The sequence below is a fragment of the Octopus sinensis genome, linkage group LG4 (genome assembly GCF_006345805.1).
Source record: "Octopus sinensis linkage group LG4, ASM634580v1, whole genome shotgun sequence".
In the NCBI taxonomy this organism is placed as follows: Eukaryota; Metazoa; Mollusca; class Cephalopoda; order Octopoda; family Octopodidae; genus Octopus; species Octopus sinensis.
Genome location: NC_043000.1, coordinates 136783247 through 136801840, shown reverse-complemented (window position 1 = coordinate 136801840; position 18594 = coordinate 136783247). Strand labels below are relative to the sequence as shown.

At 34.0% G+C, this 18594-nt stretch overlaps 1 long non-coding RNA gene across 1 annotated transcript; it reads right to left on the bottom strand.

Annotated features, from left to right (window-relative positions):
- Window positions 1-13214: 13214 nt before the first annotated feature.
- LOC118763286 lies at window positions 13215-16913 on the bottom strand. The gene is made up of 3 exons (XR_004999037.1): window positions 16902-16913; window positions 16780-16785; window positions 13215-13353 (listed from the first exon to the last, which is right to left on the bottom strand). It is a non-coding gene; the product is annotated as an uncharacterized LOC118763286 (long non-coding RNA).
- Between the last annotated feature and the right edge of the window lie 1681 nt (window positions 16914-18594).

Here is an 18594-nt window from a genome sequence, read left to right as displayed (position 1 = left end):
ATTTGTTAATCTGAAATGTTTGTTTGTGAGACTAGAAACACTTTGAAATACTGAAAATAGTGTTAGCACAATTCACAGAAAATATTTGATAGGCGACGTGTCAAGAATATCCATGTTGCAACTCCTAAAACTACATGGAATAAGACAAATAGGACTAACAGCTGAGTAAACCGTAATGCCTGCGATCTTATTTGCAATCTTGACAGTATTTTGCACTTGGTACCTTTGTTTTGATAAACCCGAATTTTAAAATTATGTGATAAATGTGCAAATAATTAGACAACGAAGTAGTGTTTGGATTTTCTAAGAATTTAATACAAGCGTTACAATGTAATACACTTGTACATACAAGGACATCAACCATACTTTTACTAAGTGCAAATATCCAGAAACGTTCAGTGTTGTTCTCTTTCATGCTCAGTCAAAGCATAACTCTAAGTTTTTGGCACGTAAAAAGCACCATTCGAGCGTAATCGTTACCAGCGTTGCCTTACTGGCACTGAAAAACCTTTTGAGCAACGTTATTGCCAGTGCCACTGGACTGGCTCCTGTGCCAGTGGCACGTAAAAAACACCATTTGAGCGTGGCCATTGCCAGTACCGCCTGACTGGCCCTCGTGCCGGTGGCACGTAAAAGCACCCACTACACTCTCGGATTGGTTGGCGTTAGGAAGGGCATCCAGCTGTAGAAACTCTGCCAGATCTGATTGGAGCCTGGGGCAACTATATGGTTCGCCAGTCCTCAGTCAAATCGTGTAACCCATGCTAGCATGGAAAGCGGACGTTAAACGATGATGATGATGATTATTCTAATATTTTTTCTTAATTACTATGTTTAACCTTACTGTAGTCATGAAGTGATATAGAAAAAAGTTCCTGAGTTAGTTCTGTAGCGTACCAACAGATGGCAGCACACAGTTGTGTGTGCAATGAGAGCTAGCAGTGATCTTCATGAGGCAGTGTGCAGAGTGACATTACTGTGTTTACTACGCAAGTTGTGAAATTTGTGTTTTTGTGATCATGTGTATGCTATAGTCTGAGATTTTGTCATGGACAGAAGGTTGGAATTTTGCATCAAACTTGAGAAGTCTGCTAAAGAGACATTGAGCATACTTCAGCAAGCTTATGGCGACAAGGAAATGAATCGCACGCAATGATTCAAGTGGTATACGTGCTTCAAAAGCGGAAGAACGTCCATATAAGACGATGAGCGATCAGGAAGACCTGCCACAAGCATCACCACTGAAAATTTAGGGGAAATTCATTAGCTTGTGCATGAGGGTCGTCGGAGGACAATCAGCGACATTACTGATGTTAATTACCGTATAGGTCCGTGCAGGCAATCCTTCTGTTTGAAGTGAACATGCAGCATGTCTTTGCTAAGTTTGTCCCCTACCAGCTGACCGCTGAGCAGAAAGAATATCAAGTTGAAGTCTGTCAAGATCTTCGTCAACATGCCACTAATGACCATTCCTTCATGTCGAGGATCATCACCAGTGACAAGAGTTGGGTCTACGGGTACGATCCTGAGACGAAGCAGCAGTCGTTACAATGAAAGTGCCCTTCATCTCCACAACCAAAGAAGGCATGACAGAGTCACAGCTCAATCAAGAGCATGCTCATCGTTTTTTCTGACATCCGTGGTATTGTGCATCTAGAATTTATCCCCCCCACCCGGGCCAGATCTTAAATTGAGAGTTCTACTGTGACGTTTTGAAGTGCTTGAGAGAGGACACTCAGCGAAAGCGACTAGGTCTGTGGGGAGTGAAGAATTGGATTTTTCATGACGACAATATATTGAAATCTTACTTGTGAGTTTCTGCGCCAAAAACAAGATGATATCGCTTCCACACCCGCCCTATTCACCAGATTTAGTACCCGCGGGCTTTCATCTCTTCCCCAAGATGAAAATGCAACTCAAAAGTTACCGTTTTAGTGCTACTTATTCAGAGTGATTTGCAGAAGGTCCTTGACTCACTTACGGAAAACTACTTCCAGGCCGGATTCCAAAAGTGGCAGGAACGCTGTATATTGCTGCACAAGATGACTATTTAGAAAGAGATGATGTTAAAACTTAGATAAATAAGTTATTCTTTTAAAACATTACTAGTCTACGAACTTTATGTCACCACCTCGTATTTCTGATGTAGAAAACATTAGAAATTAATTCAATACACATTTTTATCTTTTATATTAGTTTGACTGCTAGTTTCTATCATTTGTCGTTTCCTATGCAAGATTTAACTTTCCAACATCTTAACTAAGTCTTCCTAAAAACCTATTTGCTCTACTGAACCAACGATGGAACTGCTATATGGTCATCAAAACTGCAAGAAATAACACTAAATTCTTTGTTTTATATCATGTGCTAGAGTTTTCTGAAAAGAAGGTCACATTATATTACAGTAGTGCGAGATAAATACGTAAGAGTGCCTAGGATCACAGATTTGCTCAATCAGGGTTGACCTAGAATAAACAATAATAATCTCCTTGACTTATCACACTTTGGGCTCTTGTGTAATAATATTCAATGATATTAATATTTTCTTCAGTTGTACGTGGAAGTAAGACGAATGTTCCCTCTTCCATATACCTTTGTCATTACTTCTGAAACTTGCATGCATTTTTCATTCCTTTACATTTAGACTGTTCTACATTGTTAACATTTATCCTTTAACATATCATATTTATTTCATTCTAGTGTAATAGGTAAAGTAGCAAGCAAACAATCAGCCAGCATTTAATTATGTTCCTTTAGATTATGAGTTCGAATATCACCATGAATAACTTTGCCTTCCTATTTTCTCGTTGCCAATAAAATAATTACCCATCAAAGTTAGACTGGCTACATCCCTTTCATTAAATCTGCAGTTTTCTCAGGTCTAATTTTAATTTGTGTTTAACAGTCTAACATATTGCATCACAAGTAAATCTATCACAGGATAACGATAGCATTATTATTTTGTTCTCTTTACCCTCACTAAATAAGTAACAAAAAGAAGAATGGAAAATATCAAATGAATTTTGGAAACATGTGTAGCAGTACCTAAAATAAACACACACACACACACACACACACACACGTACTTGTAGCTGATAGACGCGCGTGTTTCAAATTGGTATCATTACTTGTTGTTGTTTCTGTTATCGTGCTCCATACTACACTTTAAAAAATGGTTCTCCCCGCAAATCAGTCGACTTCTATTCCTGATTTTTTTTTATTCTAGCATACAAATTGCTGTGCACAACATTTGTTTTTGTTTTTTATTCTTTGTCTCCACATTTTGTCCGTCACCTTTCTAAGTTTTCTCTACCTGTTATAACCTTTCCTGTTGTTCAACTGTCTGTCTCTTATTCCCCTCGTTGAATTTCTGCTATTTTACACACACACACACACACACACACACACACACACACACACACACACACACACACACACAAACACATGTACACTCACACACACACACTCACACACATACACAATCATGCAAACGCACTCACATCGCAAAACTAACACACATGTTTCATCTTTAATATATCTATATATTATTTTATGTCTACATAAGTAAATATTTATAAAAAGCAATATATAAATGTGTGGTTGCATACAAAAAAAGACCCACAAACATATATATATAAGTATATTGACAGGTAATGAATACTGATACATAGATGTTGCCAAAACAAGTTCCAGGGGAGAAAATGAGTAGCCAAGATCACATTAGTATGTGAAAATAGAAATTTGCCAAATGAGACATCAGAGACTTAGAAATAAGATCTACCAGAATTTAACATGCGTATAATTTCTGAGTAACAAGTTTATACTTTTAGCAATAAATTGTTACTAATAAATGCTTCATTCTGGAATATTTTATGACAAAATAGAAATTTTGATAGCTTTATTTTTGACTCTAAATCTAACAAATTAATTAACTTAATATGTATATTAACTTAAAAGGTATGTTCAACAAAGTCACTCCTTTTTTTTATGAGGGATTTCGTCATATGATTTCTCTCTCCTTTTCTCTTTTACTTGCTTCAGTCATTTGACTGCGGCCATGCTGGAGCACCGCCTTTAGTCGAGTAAATCGACCGCAGGACTTATTCTTTGGAAGCCTAGTACTTATACTATCACTCTCTTTTGCTGATCCGCTAAGTTACGGGGACGTAAATGCACCACGATCGGTTGTCAAGCGATGTTGGTGGGGGGAGGGTGACAAACACAAACGCACAAACATATACTCACACACACACACATATATATATATATATATATATATACGACGGGCTTCTTTCAGTTTCCGTCAATCAAATCCACTCACAAGGCGTTGGACGACCCAAGGCTATAGTAGAAGACACTTGCCAAGGTGCCATGCAGTGGGAATGAACCCAGAACCATATTCCTTGAGCAGCAAGGTTTAGATTGATAGTCAAACAAATAAAAATGCATTTCACAGGAGTTTAAGATCAGAGTTAGAATTCAAACATAAAAAGTTTCTAAGCTCCTTATCTTTTATCATTTTATGTTTTTGTGATAGCTTTCCAGATTCCATGGCATATATAATATTCCCACCATCCACACCTGGATGTTGCATATATATTCTCACCACCCCTACAAGATCATTGCAGGATTACTAATATTTTTGCCTCCTGAATGGACTGGAACAAGATGAAATAAAGTGTTTTGCTCAAGAGAGCAAGGCGCCACTTGGTCCATAATTTGAAACCCCGATCCAATGATCATAAGTGCAACATCCAAACCACTAAACCACACACACTTTCACAAACACGCACACACACACACACACAGAGGCACATACGCAGCTGCACAAACATGTACACACACATGCACATACACAGACAAACAGACAGACAGACATGCACACACACACACATGCAACCCCACACACACCAAACATAAATGTTCATTTTCGTTTCCTTGCTAGAATAGTGGTTTTCTAATCTAATATAGATATTCAATTTGACTAATGAATTTAGTATTCAAATGCCTTATGAATCTTCTTTTTTTTCCCAGTTTTTGTATTTCCATCTTGTTAGCAGAGGTTGTTATTGCTTTTGTAGGTGTTGTTATCTTTGTTATCATTATTGTTGTTGCTTCTGTTGTTGTAGTTGACTACTAAGTTGACTCTGATGGAAGAAGACTTATGACAAAAAGATTCCTGCTCTAAGCATTCCAACGTTTTTTCACACAGGGCAATATTATCAAATATTTTCTTAATGGTAGTATGTAATTTGAGAGAGACTGTTATTTCTTGTAGCTCCCTAGTTTGCATAAATTACATGGTTCTGTGGATTTAGGTATTTGCATCAGATATGTGTTTACAGTGTATATTTTACTTCTCCTTGAACATAATTACTATAGTTATTGATTTCTTACGTAGATACAAAAGAAGAGAAATAAGTAAGTATCGTGTTCATACTTTTACTGGAAGATTAATTATAGATGTGAAGCAATATAGCTTCCTAAAGGGAGAACAAGCATATTACTGACTCAGCTCATGGTAAGTTAAAGTCTTTACTCTGCTTCTACATATTAAACAAGACTGTTTATATTATTAAAATCCACACCTCACAGGAGTGGCTGAGTGGTAAGTAGATTGCTTACCAGCCACATGGTTCTGAGTTCATTCCCACTGCGTGGTACTTTGGGCAAGTGTCTTCTGCTATAGCGTCGTACCGACCAAAGCCTTGTGAGTGGATTTGGTAGACGGAAACGGAAAAAATCCCGTCATATATATGCATATATATATATATGTATGTGTGTGTATATGTTTGTCTGTGTTTGTCCCCTCCAACATCACTTGACAACCGATGCTGGTGTGTTTGCATCCCCGTAATTTAGCGGTTCGGCAAAAGAGACAGATAGAATAAGTACTAGGCTTACAAAGAATAATTACTGGGGTCAATTTCTTCAATTGCTCGACTAAAGGTGGTGCTCCAGTATGGCCACATTCAAATGACTGAAACAAGTAAAAGAGTACCCCAATAATAGAAAAACAAGCAATGAAACAAGTGGACTGCATCATATGTCATTCTAACTGTACTTTGAAAGCAAAGACAATTATCTCAAAGTAGAAAATATCATTTACATCAAATTCACTACAACAGTCTGAGCTGTAGATGCACTATAAAATTGCCAATTATCAAAACAAAAAATTATTTCCTCATCTGTAGAAATGGCAGTGCCCACGGCCTTGTTGACCCATCAAGATCAGTGAGGTATATAAGATTAATTTTCTTTTTAAATATTTTTCAGTAATGAATGCAACTTACCATATTCAGTTCAGGAGAATATGTGTTGCGCATTGAGTTAACAATATTCACCTATAAAAGTACAATTCTCAAGGATAAATGATACAAATTGTGCTCAGACACTAGTATTCAAATGAAATAAAAATTATGTATAGTTAGAGAAAAATAACAATAAAGTCTATAGAAATTCAGAATTTACTTGACAATTTGATTAGTTCTCTCATTGCGAATATGGTTTCAAAATATAGTTCTGAATTATATATAGTGGTTAGGTTGTTGCACTCACAGCTGCTATATATACATAAAAATATCATATATATATATATATTATTTAATTTGCTTTGCGGGAAGGACTGTTTCAACGAAGTCGTGTCGTGTCCTTCCCTTCAGAACGTGGAGTAGTTGAAATAGGGTCAACTGAAGAAAGGGAATATTCTTTATGTTGTAGGTCTCGTTTGTTTGTTTGTTTTTTTCCTTTCCCAAAAAAGTTCGTTTCTATGTTTTTGTTTCTCATTGTGTTCAACATTTTTTTGATGTCCTGTACCCAAATATACATGTATATATACATATATATGTGGTTATGTACATATATGCATGTATTTATACATTTATTTATATATTATTTATATTATTATATGATCGAACGCCACGCATCCTTTTCTAAGTAACTTTTATCTTAATAATTACGATGCACACTCTTGTTCATCCTTTCTGGTTTTCTCTCCCACCCTTCCCTATTCTTCTCCTCTTCCCTTCACCATTCTCTCTCTCTCTCTCACACTCCTCCCTTTCGACTCTCCCATCGTTGACACGTGACGATAGGTAATCTATCTTTTTTACTACTACCTTCACAAAGACCAAACGGGCTTATACTGTCTCTTCGTAAGATCGTCTCCTTAAACGTTTAGAATAATTTTTCCATCGTCTTGGTTTAACAGCCCTCATTGTTTGTTTTTACTGTTTTGTTCTCATTGTTCTCTCTTTTACTGTTTTTACTTTTTTATTGTTTTTACTGTTTTGTTCTCCCTGTCCTGTTCTTGTAACCACTTTCACCCTCTGCAAAAAATCCCAAATTTTATTTAATTTGATTTGCGGGAAGGAATGTTTCAACGAAGTCGCGTCTTGTCCTTGCCTTCGTTGTTTGAAAAAAAAGTACGTTTCTGTTTTTGTTTTTATTTTTTGCTTTTATGTTTTCGTTTCTCATTATGTTCAACGTTTTTTTATGCCCTGTACCCATAACTGCATGTATATATATACATATATATGTAGGTATGTACATATATGTATGTATATATGCATATGTTTATATATTCTTTATATTATCATTATTTATTTTATATATATATATATATAAGAAGTATATAGTGTAATTATAAAATATAAATATAAATACCGTATTGTATTATATCATGGTTACAAAACAAGAAGTTACAAACTCCTTCACAATCTATAGAAATTACACCAGTATATATGAGGGTATATCGATATACACAATACAATAATATAATATAAGAAAAGGAATATATGAAATACAACAAAGCAGAATAAAAGGAAAAATATTCGTATAAGATTTCAGTAAATGAAAAAGCAAAAACAAAATTTTTACATTGCGAATGCCATAAAATATGTACCGAATATAAAAAGAGATAATAGATAAAAAAAATAAGGGTAAGTCTAGGTGTTCATAACAAAAGCTAATTAAAAAAATAAATAAAATACGATAAAGATACCATTGGAAATGGTTTTATGAGATAATTGTAAGATATATTATTACAGGCACGGATGTGTGTAGAATCATGACTGTTCTTGGTGGATATTTACTATGCTTAAGGGAGGCGTAGTATCTAGCAGTCCATTGTAAATATACATATTATGACTGGTAGGGAAAAAAGTCTTAAAACCGAAGGGGAAGTAGTGTAAGCTAAGTATAGGAGGGATGCAGATTAAACAGGTAGGGGTTATAAGAGGGTAATATTATATAAAATTCCATACAAATGAGGATATGATATGAAAGATATGACATCCCAGATAATTTCTGTCACCAAATTATAGTATAATAAGTAAAATATTATTTATTTCCAAAATATTTTAAGGTAGGGGTGATTCTATGCACACAAGACTCCCTAAGGTTTAATCTGTTATTAATTAGGATTTTTATATTCGTAAACTTAAAAATTTTGTAAATTCCCATACAACATAGTTCACATCTATATCGGCTATCTTTGTAGAGCTGAGCTCCCTATACTATTTCCCATTTAAGGCTAAATTTACAATTGCTATCCTTAAGGTCTTAGATTTTATTAGATAATAATGTACTGTTAGCATTATGTCTAAGTCTGAAAGATGAAAGATTGTTATTAAGGTGTTTCTTCAAATCAATTTAGCATCCGATGTAAATATAGTTTCAGTCATCACTGTACATTTGTAAACAACATTTTGAGCTAAACAATGACCTAATAATGGGCACTGGGATCCTACCCTACAAGTGCAGCTGGGGATATTATTGCTATTATTATTATTATTATTATTATTATTATTATTATTAGTAGTAGTAGTAGTAGTAGTAGTAGTAGTAGTAATATTACTCCCATTAATTTGAGTACCACTCAAGTCCATTGTAGTATTATCATGTGTTGTGTCAGTAATGTCTGAGTTATTATATCTAGCATAGAATCATTGTTTATATCGGATTCTTACATGTCCAATATTATTAACAACATTACGGGGTTTAAAGCACTATTGACAATATTATTATTTCTAATCCTCCAGGCTAATTTTATATTTCTTTTATTAAATCAGGTTATAATAGTACCTATATTAGGAAGGGTGGAATATGAGATTCTGATTGTCTTACGAGAGAAGATTTTATTGCACCTACGAGAAGCTGGGAATTTGTTTTCTAAAATCACCATAAAAATATTATATATATATCTTAGTAAGTATAGTACAGCTAAAGGGGATATTATACCAGACTACATTATTATTTCTAGAAATTTTATGTTTATGAATGTGGGTCCATCAATTCTTCTAACACCTCTCGAACTCTCTGTTTGATTATTAAATGTTTGCATACCTGGACATCCTTGTTATTTATTTGCTTTATATATATATATATATATATATATATATATATATATATATATATATATATATATATATATATATATACATCTAATACAGGTTAAAATTTTCGAAAAATATTCTATCAATGGTCAGCATATTAAAAAATACCTTTAAAGGTTAAATTTATAAACAACTTATAAACAAGGGCAAAAGAAAAGTTCTAATGCCAAATATGCCGAAAATAGACAAATCGTCAATAACCATATAATTTATCACGATAAGCACGCGTCTCGAAGTAAGCCGACAGAAATTTAAAAAAGAAATTTCCGTTATTATCGTATCGGTCCCAATTTCAGAGTTAATTCATAAGAATTTTCTCCTCGTCAGCGATGAATACGGTAAGAAATAAATGAAATACTTACTTATACCCATGGAAGTATAAGTAAGTATTTCATTTATTTCTTACCGTATATATATATATATATACATACATATCTTTTATCTTTCATCTTTACTTGATTCATTCATTAGACTGTGGAGGATTCGATCCCAGTACTTGTTATATTTTGTAAAGCCTAGTGCTTACTCTATCAGTCTCTTTTTCCAAACTGCCAAGTTACAGTGACATAAACACCCCAACACCAGTTGTCAAGTGGTGCTGGGCAACAAGCACATACACAAAGACACACATGCATACAAACAACACAAACACACACAAGAAATTAACTGTGTAACAGTCAATATGAAGATTACTCCATCCAATGAGAGTTCTATATTACTAAACGTTTCCACCACATGTACTTACCGCACTACTAATAGTTTCCCATACATGTGTGGATTCATCAGGCACTTGAACGTACGCATGTACAGGAAACTATTATTAGTTGTGATAGAGATAGAGATAGATAGATAGATAGATAGATAGATAGATAGATAGATAGATAGATAGATAGATAGACATGGGCTTCTTTCAGCTTCTATCTGGTAAATCCAGTCACAATGCTTTGGTTAGCTTGGGGTTCTAGTAGAGCACATTTGGATGAGGTGCCACACAGTGAAACTGAACCTCAAACCACATGATCGAGATGCAAGCTTCTTAACCATGCAGCCATTTATACCTATAGCCATATTTGTGCCTTCACTACACTGATATATATATATATATATATATATATATATATAGACACGCATATATATATGTGTGTGTATATGTATATGTATATTTATATATATATCAAAATGTGTGTGTTTACACACATTATAGTCTAAAAGTGCATTATGTTGTAGCTACAAATGCACTTCCCAATTTTAGGCATAAAGAGAAAAAGAGACTATTGATTTCTTACATATCTTACATACTAATCTTCTCCGAATTGATGATAATTATATAAAACTATAAAAAATGTATATTATTATCTAAAACATCTTGAAGATTGATGCACCTCTAATAGGATATTACTAATCATAGACTAAACTAAATTAGTGTTCTTTAAGAAAATTAATGATTCTGTAGCTTATTCAAAAATATATGTAAATACAAAAACACTAACTTCATCCAAGAATACGAGATGTCTTGAATTAAACATCGTCATGCATTCTCTGGCACTGAGAGCAGACAATAATTCTATTGCTAATTAGAGCTAATCATAGGCTATGAAAGCAAAAGTTTCTTTAACATGTATGAAAATATATATATTCTACAATCTTTGACTCCAAATTGAAGCAGTTAAATTTTAGTCATTCTTAATAATTAAGAAATTCGTGAAATTTAATTTACAAATTAATTTCTCAAGAAATTATTACATCATTTAAATTTATTATTAATATTTAAAAAATAAAAAAAAAAGTAACATAAATATAAAAGTTTAAAAAGTATAAGTGAAATATAATAGTTCTTGGTTTGTACAATTACAATATTATTCGATCTGCTAAAAATAGTAGCTAAATCTCTCTCAAATCACACACTAATGTCGTTCACCTAATCCCACACACTAGCCTCAGAATCTCTGCAAAAATCATGAGTTTTGCCTTTCCTCCTCTGTCTATGACATTAGAAAATGAAAAACATGAAAAATATAATACCACTACCATGTATTTATGTACACCTATATATATTTTTTTTCAGAATAAAGAACACATGGTGTTATGTGTATGTTTGTGTATGTAAGTGTATGCATATATATATATATATGTGTGTGTTATATGTAATTTCTTTGAAACATTCATGTTTCAGTATAGAAATAGAAAAGTAATGACAACTAATTAACAATTAACAATGTAAAGCAAAATAAATCACATAAATTCAGTATTTCAGCTTTAGTAGTTGTTGAAATAAAAAAAAATATATACTTGAATCAGGCTGTAAACTATAATTGGCACCAAAACTATTAAAACGTGCTGCAACACACTCTAGTAAGTATGTACAGCTGCAATATATAAATTATGTAATATATTCTTGTCTGTCAAGAAACTCGTGCTAGTTTTACATCTATGTTTTCAGATTCCAAATAAGTATTGCTTCTTTAATATATATTCTAATGATATTACCTTCAACATGTTGAATTTAATTCAACATATTCTTCCAATGACTTTCTGATATTTGGAAAGAGACATACAAGAGGGGTATTAGAGCAATTGTTCTGTATACACTAATCTTGGTCCCTTGGATGTGGTTGACTCTTTAGTCTATCTTAACAGCACTCTCTTTCTACAGAAGAAGGCAATCTCTTCAATTAGAAAATGCTGTCATGGGGTCTCATGGACTAGCAAGACCAGCTGTGAAATTAGACAAAGAATACTTACTACAGATGTTACAAAACATATTCAAGCTGAAAAGTGTCTGGAATTGAGGTTAAGTCCTGTTTACGAAGTGTCTGTTTCAAGGGGGGATGTTTGATTTTTCATTGTTAAAATTCTTTTATAACAATTGTGGATCACTTCTTCCTGAGCTGGTTGTCTGTCATCTACTTCAAATCTCCTACATTCACGCTAAGAGCCTTTTGGTTGGTTTTGATGACATCCTGAAAATGCTCAGACATTTACCATATTGCAGCTTTCCATAAAACAACTGTTTTGGTAACCTGTCTTCCTCCATCCTAGTAAAATGCCCAGACATTGATGAGGTGCTGATGAAAGGATAATAACCTTTGAAATATGCATATACACACATTAGCTATTTTTCTATCTTCGATTGCAGTGATAAGAAGATGTATTTGGTTACAAAACGTCATACCTTTTTTGCCTGGTCTGAATTCTATTGAAACTCTATAGAGATAAACTTGAAAAGTGATGTATAATACATATATACCTGTATATATATATATATATATATATATATATATAATATATATATATATATATTGTGTGTGTGTGTGGTGTGTATAGATATATATGTGTGTGTGTGTGTGTGTGTATATGTATGTATAATACATATATATATATATATATATATATATATATATATATGTATATATTTCGTTTTGGGCTTTGGCTTGCAAGATTCTTTATGTGAGTTCGTATGTTAAAGCATATTCTTTTGTGTCTGGGGTGAGTCATTTTCTTTTGGTGCCTTATAATTTAATACACTAAGCAGTAAAATTTTCACTTATTTGTGTTTTTATTTTTCTAAAATTTTCTTTGCGTCTTGCAACCTTTTCATTAGTCGTTGACTCTGTACGTTACTCACACTGCATTCTTTTTTGTTTGTTTGTGCACAGGTGTGTGGATCAGTGTGTGTGTGTGTGGCTATACATGCATGTATAGTCACACACACACTAACACACTAACATCGGTTGTCAAGCAATGGCGGAGGAACAAACACAGACATACAAATACACACACACACATATATAAATATATATATACACAACGGGTTTCTTTTAGTTTCCATCTAGCCAATCCACTCATAAGGCTTTGGTCGACCCTAGGCTATAGTAAAAGACACTTGCCCAAGATGCCATGAAGTGGGACTGAACTCGGAACCACGTGGTTGGAAATCAAGTTCCTTACCACACGGCTACTCCTGCGCAATTGAAAAAATTGGAATCCACAAGAAGGGGTTTTGTTGGACATTTAATTTTTAATGACTACAATTATTTCTACACAACGTAGTTCTCCAGGTGTGGATGTTCTTGATTATGCAACTGTTTCCCTGCATTATGAGATCTAGTTTTGTTTCCTCAGGCAATATGTAAATATTGTCTTCGTAAATTTAAAATCCTCAGCTTCAAGAACATTCTATGTGTCTGTCATGGCCTAAATTTAGTAGTAGTCTCTAAGCTTATTAGGGTATGTTGTTGCTGCTTTGAATATAGTAGGATTCTGGTATTGTTTAAGTGGTTACCATTTTAAAGGGATTTGTATTTTATTTCTTTGTTCTGCTGATTGGTTCTTCATGGCCGGTTACACATGTGCTTTCCTTAGCTGGCCTTTAAGATTCAACACTCGGACATATGGACATGTACATACACACACACACACACATACATAGATATTTATACGTTCACATACATACATACATATATACACACAATGGCCCAGTGGTTAGGGCAGCGGACTCGCGATCATAGGATCGCGGTTTCGATTCCCAGCCCGGGCGTTGTGAGTGTTTATTGAGCGAAAAACACCTAAAAGCTCCACGAGGCTCCGGCAGGGGGTGGTGATCCCTGCTGTACTCTTTCACTACTCTTTCTCTCTTTCTTCTGTTGGCGTCACTTGAAGGCTAAAACAGTGTGAACGCATTGTGACCAGCGATGTGTAAAACATCTGATGGTCTGGTCGGTCACGTGATCACGTGATATATATATATATATATGATAGAAAGTTTCGAATGACCCGTCCTTGTTTTTTGTATCATCTATCTGGATATTTTGTTGTCCATTTTTGTATCAAGTTGTCCGGATGTTTTGCGTTCTTGTCCCATTTTGTATATATATATATATATATATATATATATATATTGGATAATAAAACGAATGGTTTACACCTGGTAGCTTACTGGTAAAGTATAGTCACTTTCACAGTGATCATTATGTATATGGCAAGTGAAAGACAGAATATGGAATATATGAGAATTTATTAATCACAACAATTGTTTCGACACATCTAGCATTGAACCCTCATGGGAGGAACTTTCACCAACTGCTCCAGGAGCATTCGGTGATGCAGATGTATCTCGTCGGGTGATGAATAGATACACCTCGTTAAAATAACAGTTCTGCAATTTAACTTCTCGTTTTGAAGAACGAAAAACAGCCAGACGGTGGTTGTTAGTATTATTTAGGGCTTCATTAGGTATGAACCTGATTTTTTTCTTGGCTGATAGGTGTGACATTCTGAAGACTATGTTCCTAACTATTCCTTTGGTTATTGATGGTGGATGATTGGACTTTACATTTATGTATCTAAGACACTCATTCGGTTTCTGGTATGATCCGTACATCCCTGATTCTAAGTTAAAAGTCGCAACTAGGAACTTTACCTTGTGGTAATTACTGTCTATGGTTATAGATAGGCTGAAATTTTAAAATAATTTATGCAGTTTTTTTCATTATCTTTCTATTTCTACTTTAGTACAATTATCTATTACAAAAAGGGTATTGTCTCTGTATAGATACCCTCCTATTTGTGGGAATGAGGATTTGATATGGAATAAGATGTAATTCCTCTGATATCCGTGACCTGGGCTGAATCACGTGAACCCATTGGTATATCGATAGAATTTGTTCTATCTGATCTCGTCCATAGTTTGTTGTTGTAATTAATAATGGTTTCTCGTGCTGTTAATAGTATTTCTACATCTGACTTAGATAAGCTAAAATTTTCATTGCAAATATCAGTGCTTTATTGAGTATTATAGGGCTATTTTTTCTTTTAATTATCTATTCCCACATGACAGATGCCTAAACACAAAACCTGGAAGTACATATAATACTACTACGTGATAGCAGTGGGTAAATCTGTCTTATACATACATATGTTATATATGTATATAATACAAATGTTTGCATGTGCATGTCTGGGTGTTTTTGCATGTGGGAGTGTATGTGCAAATGATATTACTTAATAGTATGATATGATCTCTGACACATCTAAGAGAGAAGCAATGTCTTGTCTAACCCATACCATCATGGGAAACAGATAAGCAAATTATGATGATGAGGAGGAGGAGGGGAGGCGGATGAAGAGTATATGGTCAGGAGAAATATCACATGACCTTATATGGAACAGATCTATATGCTATATTTCTAAGTAGTTGATTTTAAAACAATATCATTGTTATTAATAAGATACATCTATTACCAGGTGGTGCTATTAAGTTAGACATGGCCTGGGCCAATAATGGCCGAAACCTATCAAAGTATCAAAGTATTACAAAATTATAAATGAGAAAATAGTGTGATATATTACAGAGATGTACTTGCATAGCAAGTGACCTGATCTGAGATCGTGTGCTGGAGCGAAAACAATTGCAGCGTGGAAGGTGTTTATAAGCCATTTAAGAAACACACAAAAACCGTTAGATTCACTTCAACATTTAAATTTAATTTGCCAAAATATTTTCATTGCTTTGAGACCACAACTTGTTCACTGACAAAATTCTGATGCAGCATGGAATTTTGTCAGTGAACAGATACCGGTCTCAAAGTGACGAAAATATTTTGGCAAATTAAATTTAAATGTTGAAGTGAATTTAACGGTTTTTAGTGTGATATAATTTTATGTTAATTTAGTAACTAATTTTGTTTTAAAAATTACTATTTACGTCATTGTTTTTTATAGGAACATTGAAATTGTAAAATTATAATTATTGCACATATAGGCGCAGGAGTGGCTGTGTGGCAAGAAGCTTGATTTCCAACCACATGGTTCTGGGTTCAGTCCCACTGCATGGCACCTTGAGCAAATGTCTTCTATGATAGCCTCAGGCTGACCAAAGCCTTGTGAGTGGATTTGTTAGATGGAAAGAAGCCAGTTGATATATATATATATATATATATATATATATATATATATATATATATATGTATACATGTATCTATTTGTGTATGTGTCTATGTTTGTCTCCCACCATCGCTTGACAACTGATGTTGGTGTGCTTACATCCCTGTAGCTTAGTGGTTCAGCAAAAGTGACTGATAGAATAAGAACTCGGCTTACATAGAATAAGTCTTGGGGTTGAATTGCTCAACTAAAGGTGGTGCTCCAGCATGGCTACAGTCAAATGACTGAAACAAATAAAAGAATATATAACATTACCTGATATAAACCACACTGGCACACACACACACACACACATATATATATCCCCAACACTACCCATCAGATACTTGTGTGTGTGTGTGTGTGTGTTGGAGCTCAGTCAGTCTTCACTACACTACTTTAACATAAATCTATTGATCTATGATTTTGTCTGATATTGTTTCCTGTATCTTGTTTCAATAACCTTTTCCTTTACTAATAATGTAACCAGAATGTACAATATATTCATTCACGTATTCATATGTGTTGTGCAGCCATCATGAGTTAGTCTATCACTGTATAGTTAGAGGTTATGTACTCTATAACAATCAATACTGATTTTATTTGCATTGGTAAATATCTCAGGTTTATTGAAGAATTTTTGTAACAATGCCTGCCTCATCATATACTACAGGTAATATTAATTTAAGTGATTAGCTTATACTCTCCCATATTTGAAGTTTGTACTAATCTACATATTTGCTTCAGTATTGAGCATATTATTCAAAATGTCAAAAGTCTATTACTGGGTGCCAGTTCTGTTGATTATACATTTCTTTTGACTAAGCAAAGAAGAGCTTTGTTTGATTGACACCTTCATATTGTTACTCTAAAATCTCTTCTTTATGTCAGATATGTTTTGATAGCGATTTGAAAATGAAATATGTGTAGTAAGCTAATCATCATGCTTATTGTTGATAAAACCCATAAGTCAGTGAGCTGGCATAATCAATAATGCATTGGGGAGAAAAATGCTTAGCAGCATTTCTTTTGACTTCATGTTCTGGGTTCAAAAGGCCACTGGGATTGGTTTTGCCTTTCATCATTTCTGGGTCAATAAAATAAGCACTAATTGAACACTGGGTTCAATGTAATTGCTCCCGCTCCAAAATTTCCGGCCTTGCACCAAAATTTGGAAGCACTATTGTATAAAACCCATGACCTGGCCATAATCCATGATAGACCATAATGATTAGGTAAACAGGGAAAAATGAATTCCTATTATACTCAATTTGGGACCAGCTGAATATTTCATAAGATGTTTCTTCCAGCTTCACTGAGACACAAAATCTCTATGCCATTATGAGGTTTTAATTTTCCTATGTTTTGACACTATTAAGCAACACCATAGTATTGACATAATCAATGACAGTTTCACTCAGTTCCATATTACTGATGGTCACATTGGTAGAGACCACGTTCATGTCATTGGAAGTTTGAAAAAAAAAGAGTGAAACTGAATGAAATTTAAACCAGTTTCTTAGTGAGAATGTTTAGGCCTCTATTAGTCAGTTCAGGTGATGTGGTTGTCTTTCCTATCATAGCAGCATCAATTCATTTATTAAGTCCACATGGTGAGACAGACAAGATGTCAGCATCACTTATTCACTGTTCTGCAGATTTTTATCAAAATGAGATTTTTAACATAGTTCTAAGCCCTTCTTAAATTCTTTAAACTTACAATCACCTAATATTCATATTCTTATATACCAAACAAAATATACGAAACAAAAATCTCAACACCCAAACACCATCATGTAAACATAAAGAAAACCAGCATCTCAACAAGCAGTGAGATAAACACTAAAACAAAGGTGTTAACTATTCTCTTAAAGGTATAAAATTTTGTGGACTGTTTTGCTAGGCCCCTACGTCACACTTAAGGACAACAAACTAATCTTCCTTTCCAATCCTAAATGTAGGTTAATCAACCCCTTTAAGAATGAAACAGGCCTTGTAAGTGCATGCTTTCCCCATTTTCATCAATTCCAATATCGGAAGGGTTACTGGGTTAATTCAGTGAGATTAGAGGTGTTTCACCAGGTTCTGCATCATCAAGAATAAAGCAGCTTGCAAGTTCACCCAGTTTTGTAATGTGGAATTCCTACAATTCATTATTGAAATATCTTTCCTTGAAGGCCCTAAATCTAAAATTAGCAACTTTGATATCAGAATCATTATGAACATTAGAAAGTCACTCATGTTTCACAATACTTCTGAATAGGTAAAAGTTTCCTCT